Source organism: Populus alba, chromosome 11 (assembly GCF_005239225.2).
Source record: "Populus alba chromosome 11, ASM523922v2, whole genome shotgun sequence".
Classification (NCBI taxonomy): Eukaryota; Viridiplantae; Streptophyta; class Magnoliopsida; order Malpighiales; family Salicaceae; genus Populus; species Populus alba.
This window is the reverse complement of record NC_133294.1, coordinates 21761210-21778731: the sequence shown is the minus strand read 5'-3', so window position 1 is coordinate 21778731 and position 17522 is coordinate 21761210. Positions and strand designations below refer to the sequence as shown.

The window sequence follows — 17522 nt, the reverse complement described above, 5'->3', positions numbered from 1 at the left end:
TTAAGAAAATATTGTATATTACTGTTTAGCAAAAAAAACAAATCTTTTTTAGTTCATTTTCTTTTTTTCTTTGATTATATCCTTACAGTCTAAATTGATAGTCAAATAAAATATATTTATTAAAGAAGGGAAAGATCCAAAGATATGTAACTAATATATATATATATATATATATATATATATATATATAAAAGATGGTTTTTCTAAAATTAAAATTTTGATTTCAGATTGATTGTAGATTTTAGAGCTAATTTTTGGGTCGCTAGGGGCTATGAATATATGTTTACAAGGGGTTTGTTGTATTTTTTTTTTTTCAAATCAAAATATGATAGTAAATAAATTTTTCCTAATCTAAAATAGATCAACCTAATTTTTGGTGATCATAGATCGTCAAAATCTGGATGGTGCAGGCGACGTGCATAGCATGTTATTTTTTTCAAAGCATCATCCATAAATGATCTTGGTTATATGTGTGGCGGTTAAATTTTGGCTGGGAATAGATTAGGCTTTGTAATTATTATTTTATATAAATAATTTTTAATTTATGTAGTTAAATATATACATAAACTTTTCAAATCACGCTTGAGATTTTTTAATATACAAAAACAATGTAAAAGTCTACATATACAACTTGTTTTAATAAAATGATATTTAATCTGCTGTAAAATAGAGGTTAAATAACTAGTTCTAAACACTTTTAGTAATATGTTTGAACAATCACAAAAAAATCTAAACTAGAAGTTGACAATTTTTCATGACATCAGTTTAAATTTTTCAAATGTTTCGACAAGGTCAAATTATGAGCCATGACCTATTTTTAGTAATGTTGCAGCCATTGGTTGTGTATATACAAAGTCAGGTTAAATCATACTTGTCTTGTTACCCAATTGAAAGCTCAAGTTGTCAGATTGCTACGTTAACTATAGAGTCACCGAGTAACTCAGATTAAATCTTAAAACGACATCCGTTTTTTTTTTTTTTTTTAATAAAACAACATTTTTAAAAATAAAAAGTTAATACAAAAATTTATTTGAAGTTGACTTGATGAAGTTCCATCTAAATTTAGTAAGATTAATCAAGTCAAGGATTAATAATTCAAATCCATATCAAGCTTTGAATCAGCAGATCAACCCGCTAGTCTGAGCCAGGTTGGATAACTATGTGTAGAATTTCTTTAGAAGTGTTTTTGAAACCATTGCAGAAGGGCCTATAGTTCAAGCATGATTTTGCTAATGCCACTCATCTGTCAGGGCTTCATCAATCAACCTAGCAGGAAGCACAGACAAAACCGCATCAATTTTTTACCTTCAACAATGTATAAAAATGGCCTCCAGAATATCAAGCAGTTCATGTGATAAGACCAAACAATATTCCAAGAAGATGTTAAATGAATGCATGATCATTGTCTTTTGTTTGAGAAGCTTAAAATTATGCTTTACAGTACTTAAAAGCAGCCTGAGAAGCATTTATGCCCTACTGCACAAGTTGACTAAAAATAATAAAGCAAGAAAGATGGAAAAAGGAAAATCATATATGATATCAAATTCATCAAATCTTTCTTTATAAAATCATGCCTCACATGGCATGCATATATGATTCCCAAACCATCATTCTCCTATCATCTTCAGCAAAGCCCACAATCACCTTCTCTTGTGTTGATTAAGGCATAAAGAGCAAAAAGTGTACCAAAAGAATGGTCGAGCTCTCCCTTCCTCTCTGTTTTTTTTTTTTTTTAGTTAACTGTAAGTATCCGAACTAGTTTATACGCACTTGAAATTAACAATTAGATAATCTTTAATGATCTTGAAATTTGTCTTAAACTACTAGTTTTTAGAAAATAAACTTAGAGTATAACAAATTGAGCTAAAAACTCCTAAGAGTTGGTCTCCTCCCTCCTTTACTCGTATTCCTTCAAGCTCTAATATAAATGCAAATGCAATAATGACCGACTTGTAAACCTTGACAAAATTCCAGCACATTAAATTTAAAAGTACTTACTCGCAAACCATCACTTCTGTTTGTGTGATGGACCTCAAATCAGGTAAATGGAGGAGGCCAAGCAAAAATCACTTCTTCACGATCATAGCAATCTTTTTAATTCAACACCAGCTAAATGTTTCTGTAAAATGTGCTGAGGCCACAAAGAAAGTGAGTGTAAATATTTCTAGATAAGTACAGAATCTTTTTTTGGTGGTTCTGAACAGGAAATGTTTCCAGGTGCACATTGTGTATATGGGAGAGAAAGAGCATGAAGATCCAGCAATAACCAAAAAAAATCACTATGAAATGCTGTCGACATTGCTAGGGAGGTATGATTTGATCCACATTCCTCTTGAGAGTAACCAGATGTTGATAAGGTTTATATTCTTACATAAAAAATCCTAAAACTTTCTTCTACTTCTTTTGAAGCAAAGAAGCAGCACGGAGTTCAATTCTCAACAGCTATAGGCATGGCTTTTTCTGGGTCCGCTGCAAGACTAACAGAGTCTCAGGCAGAAGATATTGCAGGCACCATAATTGTTGATAACTCTAGTAACCGGATAAAATATTTCCATTTTAAAAAGATTGTTTCCTTTAAATTTCAGAGTTTCCTGGTGTTGTCCAAGTAATTCCAAATGGCGTTCACAAGCTCCACACAACTAGAAGCTGGGAATTCATTGGTCTCAATCATCATTCTCCTCGAAATCTGTTAAAGCAAAGCAACATGGGCCAAGGAGCTATCATTGGTGTAATTGATTCAGGTAATATTTTTCTCTTTATTAGCTAAAACCAATGCTTTCACAAGATCATCGAAGGTTGTTGGATTGGTGTGAAATTCTGCAGGAGTGTGGCCAGAATCCAAAAGTTTTCATGATGAAGGCATGGGGCCAGTGCCATCTCATTGGAAAGGAATATGTCAGCAGGGTGAGAGCTTCAACTCATCCAATTGCAACAGAAAGATCATTGGGGCTCGCTGGTTTGTAAAAGGATTTCAGGATCAAATACCTTTTAACACAACTGAAAGCAGGGAATTCATGTCCCCACGAGATGGCGAGGGCCATGGCAGTCATACAGCTTCCACAGCAGCTGGTAATTTTGTCGGAAAAGTAAGCTATAAAGGACTAGCTGCAGGTTTGGCAAGAGGGGGAGCACCTCTTGCTCACTTGGAAATTTATAAGGTTTGTTGGAATATTGAAGATGGAGGATGCACTGGCGCAGATCTTCTGAAAGCATTTGACAAAGCCATACATGATGGAGTAGATATCCTATCTGTGTCAATTGGCAATAATATTCCTTTGTTCTCCTATGTTGATATGCGCAATTCATTTGCAATTGGCTCCTTCCATGCAACTTTAAATGGGATCCCAGTGATCTGTTCTGCAGGAAATGATGGCCCTATCTCACAGACAGTTGAGAATACAGCACCTTGGCTCATCACTGTTGCAGCCTCCACAATTGACAGGACCTTTCCAACAGCCATTACACTTGGAAACAACAAAACCCTCTGGGTTAGGTTATAGTTCTTGAAACAAATCAGGCAAAGAGATAGCATGTGAAAATATATGGCATTTCTCCAACTTCATGTGAAGGTCTCCAACTGCAAAGCTGAGTTTTCCAAAGACTGTTGTTGGCAAAAGAGTTTCTCCGCGACTTGCATCATTTTCCTCCAGAGGACCAAGTTCAATTTCTCCAGAAGTTCTAAGGGTATACGAAGCAGACTAAACTCGACCGTATCAAAATAGCATTAGTTGTAAATCAGAGTTACTAATAGCCAAATAATGCAATCACTAATTCTAGGAAATGTTTAGTCGTTAGATTCCCTTTAATTGTGTATAATGTCATCATTAATTACCTGTTAATCCAATGTCTGAGTGATGATGGTAGCCTGACATAGCCGCACCGAGTGTGGACATCTTAGCTGCACATCGACCAGCCAACAAAGACCAAGTTGACTCGTATGAATTCCTATCAGGAACTTCAATGGCTTGTCCCCATGTGACAGGAATTGTAGCTCTCATTAAGTCTTTACATCCGAACTGGTCTCCTGCAGCCATAAGATCAGCACTCGTCACAACTGGTCAGTCAAATTCAACCTCATTCATTCATTTTTTTTGTTTCCTTGAGGACACCAACTATATCTCAATTTATTAACGAAATTCTGACAACATGACACAAACTGCAGCTTCCCAAACTGGAACAGATGGAATAAAAATATTTGAGGAGGGCTCAAGTAGAAAGGAAGCAGACCCATTTGACATCGGTGGGGGACATGTGAATCCTGAAAAAGCAGTGTATCCAGGGCTTGTTTACGACACCAACACAAAGGAATATATTCAGTTCCTTTGCTCCATGGGCTACAGTAGTTCATCTGTGACCAGGTTAACCAATGCCACAATCAACTGCATGAAAAAAGCCAATACTAGACCTAACTCCAATCTTCCTTCAATCACCATTCCAAACCTGAAAACAAGAGCAAAAGTGGCAAGAAAGGTGACAAATGTGGGAAATGTTAATTCAGTGTACAAAGCTATAGTCCAGGCTCCATTTGGCATAAACATGAGAGTTGAGCCTACAACTTTAAGTTTCAACATGAACAACAAAATCCTGTCCTACGAAGTTACTTTCTTTTCAACTCAGAAAGTTCAGGGAGGATACAGATTTGGGAGCCTAACACGGACTGATGGTGAGCATTTTGTTCGGAGTCCAATATCTGTACGTGCTATGGATCAGGCATACGCAGATGTGTAATATGGTAGAGAAAATTGTAATGCTATCGAACAATAACATTAATTCTTGCATTTTGTAGTTTCCAAAGTGAAGGAACAAGGAAATGCTGCAAAATCTACTGCTCATCATTGCGATGAGTAATCTACCCCGAGAGATTACTCAAGAAGGCTTTAACAAAAAAAAAGTAGTTGTTTTAGGTATACATTACTGCAAAATCTACTGCTCATCATAGAAAGGCTATATGTATTGAATATATGATGGGCCAAGACTGAACAGCCCTAGGTTAACCGGACTGATTTTGGACTCAAGGAAGAACCATCTTCTGAGAAGCTCATCTGGTCTCCGGGCGCCATCCACGCAATCCTTCCACCTATTCAAGAGTTGGGCTAGGGACTTTTATGCCTGAGCACTGTAAGCCATCTTGCCTGGAGATCCAAACCAGGTGCATGGCTACTCCACTAGGCTTTGACGAGGAAGTAAAATGGAAAATTCTCCCGGCATCAATTTTATATAGGGCAACATTCAAATGAGACAAAAACTTGTTAGGGGACTCAAGAAATAATCCTTATTTAACTTAGACACTTATTTAAGATTTTTCCTTTTGTATTTTAATTTCAGTTTTTGTGATACCATCAATTGAAGATAAAGTAGAAGATGTTTTGATACAATGATAGCAGGAAAGATTTTTCTACATATTAGACATGAATTAACTTAAACCTAAAGCATTTGATGTTTTTACTCTACAATCATTGTGGATTACAAGTAAAAACATTATGAAATTTAATAATAATTTTTTATTTTGTTCTTTTTTTCTGAGCAATTTTTTTTTTCAATTTCATCTTTCCATGTTTTTTTTTTTTTTTTTGTTATCATTGTCTCAATAAAAAGATATGCCAACATTGGTAGATGCTTAATTTTACAAAAAAAAAAAAACAATTGATTTTATTATTTTAAAAACTTAAAATAAAATGAAAAAAATTGAAAGTGGGTAAAAAATACACCTTTTTTTTGTTCAAGTTATGCTCATCCAGCAAATTTTTGAGAGAAAAAAAAACCTTGAAATTTTTTTAAAATTTTATTTTGATCCCTTTGATTTGACAATTATATTTATTGATCAAAAACTTTATTTTATTCTTGTTTAAGTCCTTGGTTTTTTTAGTTAGGTGGGATAGTCGTATGAGAACATGATAGGAGAGAGAAAGTTGTTTGGTTTTCCACATTCTAGTAACAAAAAATCCCTTCTTAATGTCAATGAATTTCATTTAATGAGAAGAGTTTCATTGAGGTACTTTGTACCCTTTATCTTACTGGAAAAATATAGATCAAATTTAAAGAGAGAAGAAAAATTTTGTTCTTGAGGTTCTAAGGGTGTTTTTTAAATTAAAAATATGGTTAAAATAAGTTTTTTTGGTTTGAAAAACCTATTGCTCGATTTTTTACTGCCTTGCCAATGGATAAATTTTGGATATATAAATGACGTGTAATCTAACTTCTTAAAAAAAAAATATATATATATATATATATATATATATATAACCCCTAACATAAAAATAAAAGGGAAGTCTGGTGTACAAGCCTAGCATGTTTTGTTCTTTGTTTTTTCCCTTTAGATTTTTAATTTACATTCAGTAAAGTAAATTAATTAAAAACTAATTTGATATTTTTTATTAAATATCATTAGATTTTGACTCTAACTTTTTTAAACAAAATTATATTGGTAAGTCATTTTTTGTATAACACTTCATGATGTTTTTATTTTTTTTTCGAATAAGGTTATATTTATATCATTTGCAAAAAAAAAAATTGTATAGCACATCATGATTAATTTCTTTTCTTAAATCTTATTTAGTTGCTTTCTTATGCATATCAATTTTTATTTTTATATTATTAAAAAAAATAGATTCCAATAAAAAAATTATTAAACCCAACTAAGTTCAAGATCCGGGTCACGAGTTTAGTGGGTTAACTCAAGTTAAACTAGGACAATTCAAATCACCATTGACTTAATGTATGAAAAGAAAGGGTTAAAATGACACATGCTTTGATGGAATTTTAGATTATTTATTACAATACAATTAATTGCAATATAATTAAATAAAAAAAATAAAAGGCTCACTTTAAATTTAGTGCTCCCCTTAAAAAAAAAGATTATTTAGATTAGTTGCAAATATAATTAAATAAAAAAATAATTGTGATATAATTAAATAAAAAATAAAGGGTTAAACTTAATTTTATTTTAAAAAAAATACGATAATTAGTACAACCCTGCATAATATTATTTTTCTTTTTTTGAAAAAATAAATATACATATGCTTTATTGTGCAAGCCTATTTTTGTTCTCATGTAATTAAGAAAATAATTTTAAGAAATAAAGTTGTTAGACCTAGCTAGGTTATATGTGGTAAATTTATCCAAGTTGATCCAAGATATTATCGTCTCAATATTTAAAAAATAATATTAAAACATCGTCATTTTGAATTATTTGAAGTCAATTCAGGTTTTTGCTATGTTGATATTTTCATGCTTTGACTTGTTTAGTTAATGATAAAATATAAATTAACTATAACATAATTTAATTGAAAATCCAAGTTAGGCAAAGGCCCCACCTAACGGGTCTTAAGGTTTTTATTGAAATTTTAAAACATTAGAAGTGCTTACAAATATTTTTTTTTATGTTAAAAATTAACTTTTGATTCTACTTGTGGCGAGGAGAAACTATATTGATTGTGGATTGTAGTACGGATTATCTTCTCTTTGTTTTAGTCCTTTAATTATTTTTTCTACCCTTATCATCCACCTTTTGTTTCAATTTCATAAAAAAAGATTTGCTACTTGAAAACACATTGATAATGTTTGTATATTCTATATTTACATTAAATGTTTTTTGTCTAATCCACAGCGAAGTGCTGACAATTGACAACTAGCTAGCTATAACATATACTAAAATTCTTAAGATATTCATTGTAGCATTGATTTTTTCATCCTCATTTTATTTCAGTACTGTCCTTATAGACCCCTAATTATTGACTAATTTTCCAAATTTTGTTAAGGATTGAAAGACTTCAATGAATGGAGACTACATTGAAAAACACAAAGAACACAAATGTCCAATATGATATTTGTAAGACAAGTTTATTTTGATTGAAAATTTTATTTTTTTTATTTTTTATTCCTACCATGAAAGAGACTTTCCTAAAAATGGTGTTAAAGATAGAAAATAATTTATTGAAATCAATTCTAGCAACACAAATATAGATATTGGTATTAACAAGTTCCTTTTGATACTAATAGTTCTATTAAATTATTATATAGGTTTTGTCGTGCCTAAAAAACTAGATCTTGTCTAGGAAGGATTTTGAGAATTGAGTTGAGTTTCAGTTTTAACACCGGATTTTAGGGTTTTTTCAGACCACATATAAGTTTATTTGGGTCTTTAAGATATTTTCTATGTATTACCTTACTTGACCTGCTTCATATAATGTAGGAGGGGTAGAAATGTAATCTCGTAATAATAAAATAATATTATTATATTATTCATGTCATCACATCTAATTAATATAAATATGGACTGCTTGTTTGTAATTAATGAAATATAATAGGTATCATAATTACTAGCTCAAACTCGAAGTATGATAGTCTCAATGTGAAGTTACTTTTTAACTATACATTAAATCTAAGGGGAGTTGGGTTTAACTCATACGCTAAATCCAAAAATGGTCCAGGACGGACGCACCATAGCCCAACATGCAGTTGGGCGTGAACACATCTCTAACTTTATAAGGGGTTAGGCGTAGATACCCTATAGCCTAACATGGAGTTGGGTGTGGACACCCAATTTATTTGATTATATATATATATAATTTTTTTAATTTTCATTTAAATTTTTTTTAACTAAAAATATGTTGGGAAACATATATATAATTTTTTTATTGAAAAACATTTAACCCGTAGCAAAACACGTTCTAAGTATCTGGTTTCCTACTAGAACGTGAAACAAGGATCCAAATTGATTGCTTGTTGATAGTTTGCTGGTACAATTTCAAGTTTTTCTTCTCAAATAGAGTTAGAAATCGACAGGTGTGATAGTGTGTGTTCTTGCAGTTTGCTTTTACTTTTCCCTATCGGTTTTTGTGTGTATCTGATCCACTTTAAGCATGAAAATATAAAGAGGTGAGGATCGTGCAGTGTTTTTGTGGGCATGAATGGCGTGGAGATATTTTAAAGAGGTGAAGATCATGCCGAGATAATAATGTATATCCCAAGTGCATGCGAGGATCTTCACGAGTAAAGAAAAATAAAGAGAGAAGCTCTTGAAAAACACATGAATGGTCAAACATCCTCACATGATGTAATGAATACAATATTTATACTGCAGATTATGACACTTGACCATTAGGATTGTGACAAGTGATCAATATACAAAATGTTAGATAAATATCATGTGTTGATGAGAGATAGATGGATAGCATCATCAAATCTCATTATGAAAAATATATCTATTTTTGTTTTTGAAAGCTCAACTGGTCTCCGGGCGCCACCCACACCTATTCAAGAGTTGGGCTAGGGACTTTTATGCCTGAGCACTGTAAGCCATCTTGCCTAGAGATCCTAACCAGGTGCATGGCTACTCCACTAGGCTTTGACGAGGAAGTAAAATGGAAAAATCTCCCGACACCAATCTTATATGGGGCAAAATTCAATTGAGACGAAAACTTGTTAGGGGACTCAAGTAATAATCCTTATTTAACTTGGAGAATTATTTAAGATTTTTCCTTTTGTATTTTAATTTCAGTTTTTGTGATACCATCAATTGAAGATAAAGTAGAAGATGTTTCGATACAATGATAGCAGGAAAGATTTTTCTACATATTAGACATGAATTAACATAAACCTAAAGCATTTGATGTTTTTTACTCTACAATGGATTGCAAGTAAAAACATTATGAATTGTAATAATAATTTTTTTTTTAATTTTATCATTCCACGATTTATTTTTTTAGTTATTGTTGTCTCAATATATAAAAAGATATACCAACATTGGTTAATGCTTAATTTTATATAAAAAAAAACAATTGATTTTATTATTTTAAAAACTTAAAATAAGATTAAAAAAATTGAAAGTGGGTAAAAAATACACTTTTTTTGTTCAAGTTATGTTCATCCAGCAAATGTTTTGGAGGGGGGGCCTTAAGATTCTTTTAAAATTTTATTTTGATCCTTTTGATTTGACAATTATACTTATTGATCCAAAACTTTATTTTATTTGTGTTTAAGTCCTTGGTTTTTTAGTTAGGTGGGAGAGTCGTAAGAAAACATAATAGGAGAGAAAGTTGTTTGGTTTTTCACATTCCAATAACAAACAAATCCTTTTTTGATGTCAATAGATTTCATTTAATGAGAAGAGTTTTATTTGGGTACTTTTTACTTTTCATCTTACTGGAAAAATGTAGATCAAGTTTAAGAGAGAAGAAAATTTTTATTCATGAGGTTCTAAAAGTGTTTTTTTAATTAAAATATGGTTAAAATAAGTTTTTTGGATTGAAAAAACCTATTGCTCGATTTTTTACCGCCTTGCCAATGGACAAATTCTGGATATATAAATGATATGTCATCTAACTTCTTATATATATATATATATATGTTTTTTCCCCTTAGATTTTACATTCAGTAAAGTAAATTAATTAAAAACTAATTTGAGATTTTTTATTAAATATCATTAGATTTTGACTCTTTTTTTTTTTTTTCGCTATGATTATAGCTTTTTTAAACAAAATTATATTGGCAAGTCATTTTTTGTATAACACTTCATGATGTTTTTTATTTGTTTTCGAACAAGGTTATATTTATATCATTTGCAAAAAAAAAAAAAATTGTATAGCACATCATGATTAATTTCTTTTCTTAAATCTTATTTAGTTGCTTTCTTATACATATCAATTTTTATTATCATATAATTAAAAAAAATAGATTCCAATAAAAAAATTATTAAACCCAACTGAGTTCAAGATCCGGGTCACGAGTTCAGTGGGTTAACCTGAGCTAAACTAAGACAATTCAAAACACCATTAACTTAATGTATGAAAAGAAATGGTTAAAATGACACATGCTTTGATGAAATTTTATGAATTTTAGATTATTTATTACAAAAATATAATTAAATAAAAAAACAATTGTGATATAATTAAATACAAAAATAATTAACCTTATTTAAAAAAAAAAAAAAAAAACAAAACAAAATAGGCTCATTAGTACAACCCTTCATAACGTTATTTTTCTGTTTTTGAAAAAATATATACATTTGCTTTCTTGTGCATGCCTATTTTTGTTGTCGTGTAATTAAGTAAGAAAATAATTTTAAGAAATAAAGTTGTTAGACCTAGCCGGGTTATATGTGTGGTAAATTTACCTGAGTTGATCCAAAATATTATCGTCTTAATATTTAAAAAACAATGTTAAAACATCGTCGTTTTGAATTATTTGAATTCAAATTAGGTTTTTGCTATGTTGATATTTTCATGCTTTGACTTGTTTAGTTAATGATATCATATAAATCAACTCTAACATAAATTAGTTGAAAATCCAAGTTAGGCAAAGGCCCAACCCAACGGTTCTTAAGGTTTTTATTGAAATTTTAAAACAATAAAAGTGCTTGCAAATATTTTTTTTATGTTAAAAATTAACTTTTGATTCTACTTGTGGTGAGGAGAGACTATGTTAATTGCGGATTGTAGTACGAATTATCTTCTCTTTGTTTTTGTTCTTTAAATTTTTTTCTACCCTTATCATCCATCTTTTGTTTCAATTTCATAAAAAAAAAAAAATTGCTACTTGAAAACACATTGACAATGTCTATATATTCTATATTTACATTAAATGTTTTTTGTCCAATCCGCAGCGAAGTGCTAACAACTGATAACTAGTTAGCTATAACATATACTAAAATTCCTAAGATATTCATTGTAGCATTGATTTTTTCATCCTCATTTTTTTTCAATAGTGTCCTTATAGACCCCTAATTATTGACTAATTTGCAAATTTTGTTAAGAATTGAAAGACTCCAATGAATAGCGACTACATTGAAAAACACAAAGAACACAAATGTCCAATATGATATTTGTAAGACAAGTTTATTTCGATTCAAAATTTTATTTTTTTTATTTTTTATTCCTACCATGAGAGACACTTTTCCAAAAATGGTGTTAAAGATAGAAAATCATTTATTGAAATCAATTCTAGCAGAAAAATATATAGATCTTGGTATTAACAAGTTCCTTTCGATACTAACAACTCTATTAAATTGTTATATAAGTTTTTTCATGCCTAAGAAACTAGATCTTGTATAGGAAAGATTTTGAGAATTGAGTTAAGTTTCAGTTTTAGCATCGGATTTTGGGGCGTTTTCATACCACATATAGGTTTATTTGGGTCTTTAAGATATTTTCTATGTATTACCTGACTTGACCTGCTTCAAACAATGTAGAAGGGGTAGAGATGTAATCTCGTAATAGTAAAATAATATTATTCTATTGTTGGTGTCATCACATCTAATTAACATAAGCATTGACTGCTTGTTCGTATTTAATAGGATGTGATAGATATCTGAATTACTGGCCCAAACTCGGAGTATAGGAGACTCAATATGGAGTTACTTTTTAGCTATACATTGAACTTGAGGGGAATTAGATTCAACTCATATGTTGAACCCAAAAATAATCAGGGATAGACATATCATAGCCCAACATGGAGTTGGGTGTGAACACATCCCTGACCTAATAGGAGGTTAGGTGCAGATGTGGCCCTGACCCAACATGGAAATGAGAATGGACACATCCCTTATCCAACTTAGAGTTGGGTGTGAACACACCATGATCAATCTAGAATTGGGTGTTAACACACACTTGACCAACTTGGAGATAAGCATTGAAAAAGACGTAACTCTATTTTGAGTTATGATTTTCTTGTTATAGCCTTTAAATGTTGGAGATTTTTAGAAAATCATGACGTAGTAGTTATTATTTGTGATTTTTTTATTTATTAGCACGTATAATTCTTAATTTATTTTTTATTTTTATTTTTAAAAAAATGAACTAAAAATATGTTGGGAAACCTGTATATAAAATTTTTATTGAAAAACATTTAACCCGTAGCAAAACACGTTCTAAGTATCTGGTTTCCTACTAGAACGTGAAACAAAGATCCAAATTGATTGCTTGTTGATAGTTTGCTGGTACAATTTCAAGTTTTTCTTCTTAAATAGAGTTAGAAATCGACAGGTGTGGTAGTGTCCTTGTTTGTGCTTGTATGTTTTGTTTTTTTGCTGAGGCACGTGTTCTTGCAGTTTGCCTTTACTTTTCCCCATCGGTTTTTGTTTGTATCTGATCCACTTTAAGCATGAAAATATAAAGAGGTGAGGATCGTGCAGTGTTTTTGTGGGCATGAATGGCGTGAAGATAATTTTAAAGAGGTGAAGATCATGCCAAGACAATAAAGAGAGAAGCTCTTGAAAAACACATGAATGGTCAAACATCCTCACATGATGTAACTAATACAATATTTATACTACAGATTATGACACTTGACCACTAGGATTGTGACAAGTGATCAATACACAGAATGTTAGATAAATATCATGCGTTGACGAGAGATATTTTGATAGCATCATCAAATCTCATTAATAAAGGTGTATTGGTATTTTGTTATTAAAAATAATTTAAAAAATCATTACTATTATACTATTAAACACCACAGATCATCCATGTCGAGCTCAACTTTAAGCGTACCAAGTCAAATCTTCTCATTAATCCAAGGCTAATAAAGGGTTTTGCCATTATTCATTTGATCAACCCTTGTGTTCTATAAGCTCTATCAACTAATTTAAAATAAAACTTGACTTATAGGGTTCGTAAATCGTTACAAAAGTAAAGTTTCAGTTAAAACCATGGATAATTTATGTATCTACGAGAACTAATACATTTTGAAGAATTCTTAAACTAAGATCAGAAAGCCCTTTAAATTAGGCTTGAAAAATGCTATTTAATACCAATAACATATTTTACATATAAATTTATAATTCCACATACTAAAATAAATAAAATATTTTTTTTTTAGATTTAAAAAATTAAACCAAAATTCTTTGAAATATTACAAACTTATTGTAAAATCCATGCAATATATTTCTCTAAAAACATGCCAAAGTATTTTAGATATTTTTTTTTTTAAAAAAAAAAACTTAAATAACTTTATGATTTTTATCCACATGCAAGATCCAAGAAAATATTTTTTTATTATTTTTTAGATTTTGTTTAGAATAAAAATTCTTTATAAAAAAAAATACCAAAAATAGACTTAAGGGGTGTTTGTTAGCCATATGCAAGATCCAAGAAAATATTTTTTTATTATTATTATTTTTTAGGTTTTGTTTAGAAAAAAAATTCTTTATAAAAAAAATACTAAAAATAGACTTAAGGGGTGTTTGTCAAAGACACCTTTAAACCAAAAATACATTTAACAAAAATATAGAAATCCAAACAGGGTCTTAAACCTTTGACTTGATTGGGTTGACCTGAAATTTTTGGTTCGACCATAAACCAAATCAAGAATCCCGGTTTGACTCGAAAACAAAACTAAAGCAAAAAAACTTATTAAACACCCAAAAAATTCAAAAACAAAAAAATTGTTAAACAAAATGGATCAAACATATAAAAAAATAAAAAAACACCAAGAACATCAAGAGCATTCAATATAAACTTCATAACATGGGTTCTAAAACAAACTAGATTTGGTAAACATGAAGGCACATACATCTTGAAAAATTATATAAGGATCAATAATCTAACATCCATTCATTTCGATTATCTCTTAAACATCATGATTTTGTCAAAATGAGTTTTGATTCTAAATTGAAACCCTAAGATTAAAAACCATTAAAATTATATTAATGATGAAAAAAAAACACTAGATTATTGATTAATCTTGCATAAAGAAGGGTTTTATGCAAAGAAATAGACCAAAATTAGTCCAAATAAAGAGACTAGGACAATGTTCTTCCCATAAATGTGAAGAGCATTGCCCATAAACCTAAAAAAAACTCAGCCATGCCCAGCCACTGCCAAGCCCTATAAATGAGCATTTTTTGCTTCTAAAACATGCATTTTTTTCCCAACAAGTGACAATATCATACACAAACATGTTTAAATCAAGCATGAGGTACCAAATCAAAAAACTACCAACCTAAAACAGCACCTACATGTTCATTCAATATGGATTTAAAATTGATTTTCTGAACTTATTTTGTGTATAAACAGGCCTTACAAAACCAGGATAAACACTATTGTTTTAACATGTATAGCTTAAGCTAAACAAAAACTAAAATAACTTTATATAATATATATATATATATATATATAATAATATTTTAAAAAAAAACTTTAATATATCAAAAACATAAAAAGACTTCAAAAGAATAACATTAAATAAAAAACACTACAACAAAGAGGTGAATGCAAGATTACTTGTTAAGCATTTCAAACCTCTTTTTTATGCTTGTAAACACAAATATAAAACAAATCAAATAAAAAATAACAAAATCAGACCATAAAGAACCTAGTTTTAGATCGATAATGTATACCTATAACAATTACTCTCTCTTGGCTTTTCTTTGGAAGATTTTGCCTTTCACAAACTTGCAAAGCTTAAGAAGATTTTTGTTTAAACTTTTGGACATTTGCACTTATGTTTTTTATTGATATTTCTTTTCTTTTTCTTTTTCTTATCTTTTCTTATCTTTTTCTTTTTTCTCTCCTTTTGTTCCACTGATCTTGGGGGGTATTTATAGGGTTTTGCAAGTGTTTTGAGAGGTTTTGAATCCATTTCTGACTTTTTGATCTTGAGAGAAGTGTTGTAATCCCTTGATAAAAACCCATTAAGAAGGCTTCGCGTGTGAACACATGAAAAGAAGGTCGATTTTAATATGATGGTTTCATTATTAGGGCTAAATAAGTTGCTTATTTTCAAGGCCATGTCAAAGTAATTCTAACATCATCGTCACCTAAGACTATTTAAAGTTGGTACAGAGAATGCACACCTTTCATTTGAATCCAACTTTACTCAATTTGAAGGTTTGTAGCTCCATATTCATTCATTTGAAGTTGTCAACTTGATCAACCAAAACTATCGAAACAGGAATGCCCAGGTGATAAACAACGTGTCACTTACCTTCTCTACCTTAAGTTTGAACGACATGTCATTTAAGGTTTTAATTTGGGATTAGAAAATTTATTAGAGTCCATGTTCTTCTAATTACTTTTAATTGCACTTATAATCGTTTCACAACAATAAATTTCGTGCAAATTGATTATCATCAAACTAAATTGTCAACCCCAAAGTCGACCGTTATTTTCATTTTAATTATTGGTTTTGAATTTGTATATTTTGACCCTCAATTGACCAACAAACTTTCAATTTCTTTAACTTGGCATTTGATTTGGTCAATTTCATCCCCTACATTCATGCATATTTTTTAATTTGGTCCTTGTTTTTGGATTTTTTTTCAATCAATTCCCTAATTGTCTATCAAACTTCAATATTTATGTAATTAAACCCCTACTTTCACCAAATTAACTCTTAAAAATTAAAATTCAACCCCTAGACTTTAATTTTTTCTTGCAATTAAGCCCTCAATAAATTCACTTGAACCTTGAAAAAAAATCCAATTTAGTCCTTAAACATCTAATTTTGAATTTTTCTCATGAGATTGATTTTTTTTTTTTGCCAATAGGGCCCTTATTGGTAGAAAATACACTATCAAATTTTTCAATCTTGTATATTTTAATTTCCTCAACCATTCTTTGAGAATTTCCTAGGCATTCTGGTATATTCTTCTAACCAATATATTTTTTTTATTTTCTTCTAACATTTTTTCATTTTTTTTGTATTTTCTCTCGTTTTTTATTTTTTGTTTATGTAGGGAGAAAAAAATAGGTAACAACATATAACCCCTATTTACAATACTTATAGAGCAAAGACTTATCAAGTGTTTTGCGTAGTGAGTTTGTAAAAATAAATGAATTGTTCTTCAAACCTAATCTTCTCAAAACTTTTAGTTCGGTTGACTTAAAACTTTGTCTTTACAACAATCCCCTTCAATCAAAACCTATGATCCAATTGTTTCCATCGAGAAATGAATTCTTTCATCTTAACAACTTTTGTTCTCGGCTCAGTTGACCTGAAAACCTACATCTCAATGATTCCTTTCAATTCAAATTCAAAATTTATATTTATAGCTTAGTTAACCTGAAATTCCAATATGACGATTCTCTTTAACAATAACTAAAATCTTTATTTATAGCTTGGTTAACCTAAAATTCCAATCTAACAAGTAAAGATAGAATTTGTGTCGAACTGTGGGATCTGTCAACAAGTAAAGATAGAACACCAGAAACCTACCAAATGATGAAATTATCACTGATAAAGGAAATATGAGAAGTGCGATTTGAGGTGTAAACTAGCATACATTTAGTGTATGTTAGGATCTCGGGTAATGGGATCATCATGTATGGACTAACATACATTTAGTGTATGTTAGGATCCCGGGTAAGGGGATCACCATGTATCGGCTAGCATACATTTAGTGTATGTTAGGATCCCAGGCGGTATCATGAACATGTATGTGTATATATATATTATGTGTTTTTTTTTTCCGATTGATATGAGATTGTCGTTTTATCCTGAAATGGGGGATGTTACATTTTGGTATTAGAGCCCAGGTTGCTATTCTGGGGCAAGAATAATTAAATGATTTTGAAATCTATTTCAGA

The 17522-nt window shown here is 30.2% G+C and overlaps 1 pseudogene; it reads left to right on the top strand.

Annotated features, from left to right (window-relative positions):
* Positions 1–2450: 2450 nt before the first annotated feature.
* LOC118040828 (subtilisin-like protease SBT3.5) lies at positions 2451–4874 on the top strand (annotated as a pseudogene).
* The last annotated feature ends 12648 nt before the right edge of the window (positions 4875–17522 follow it).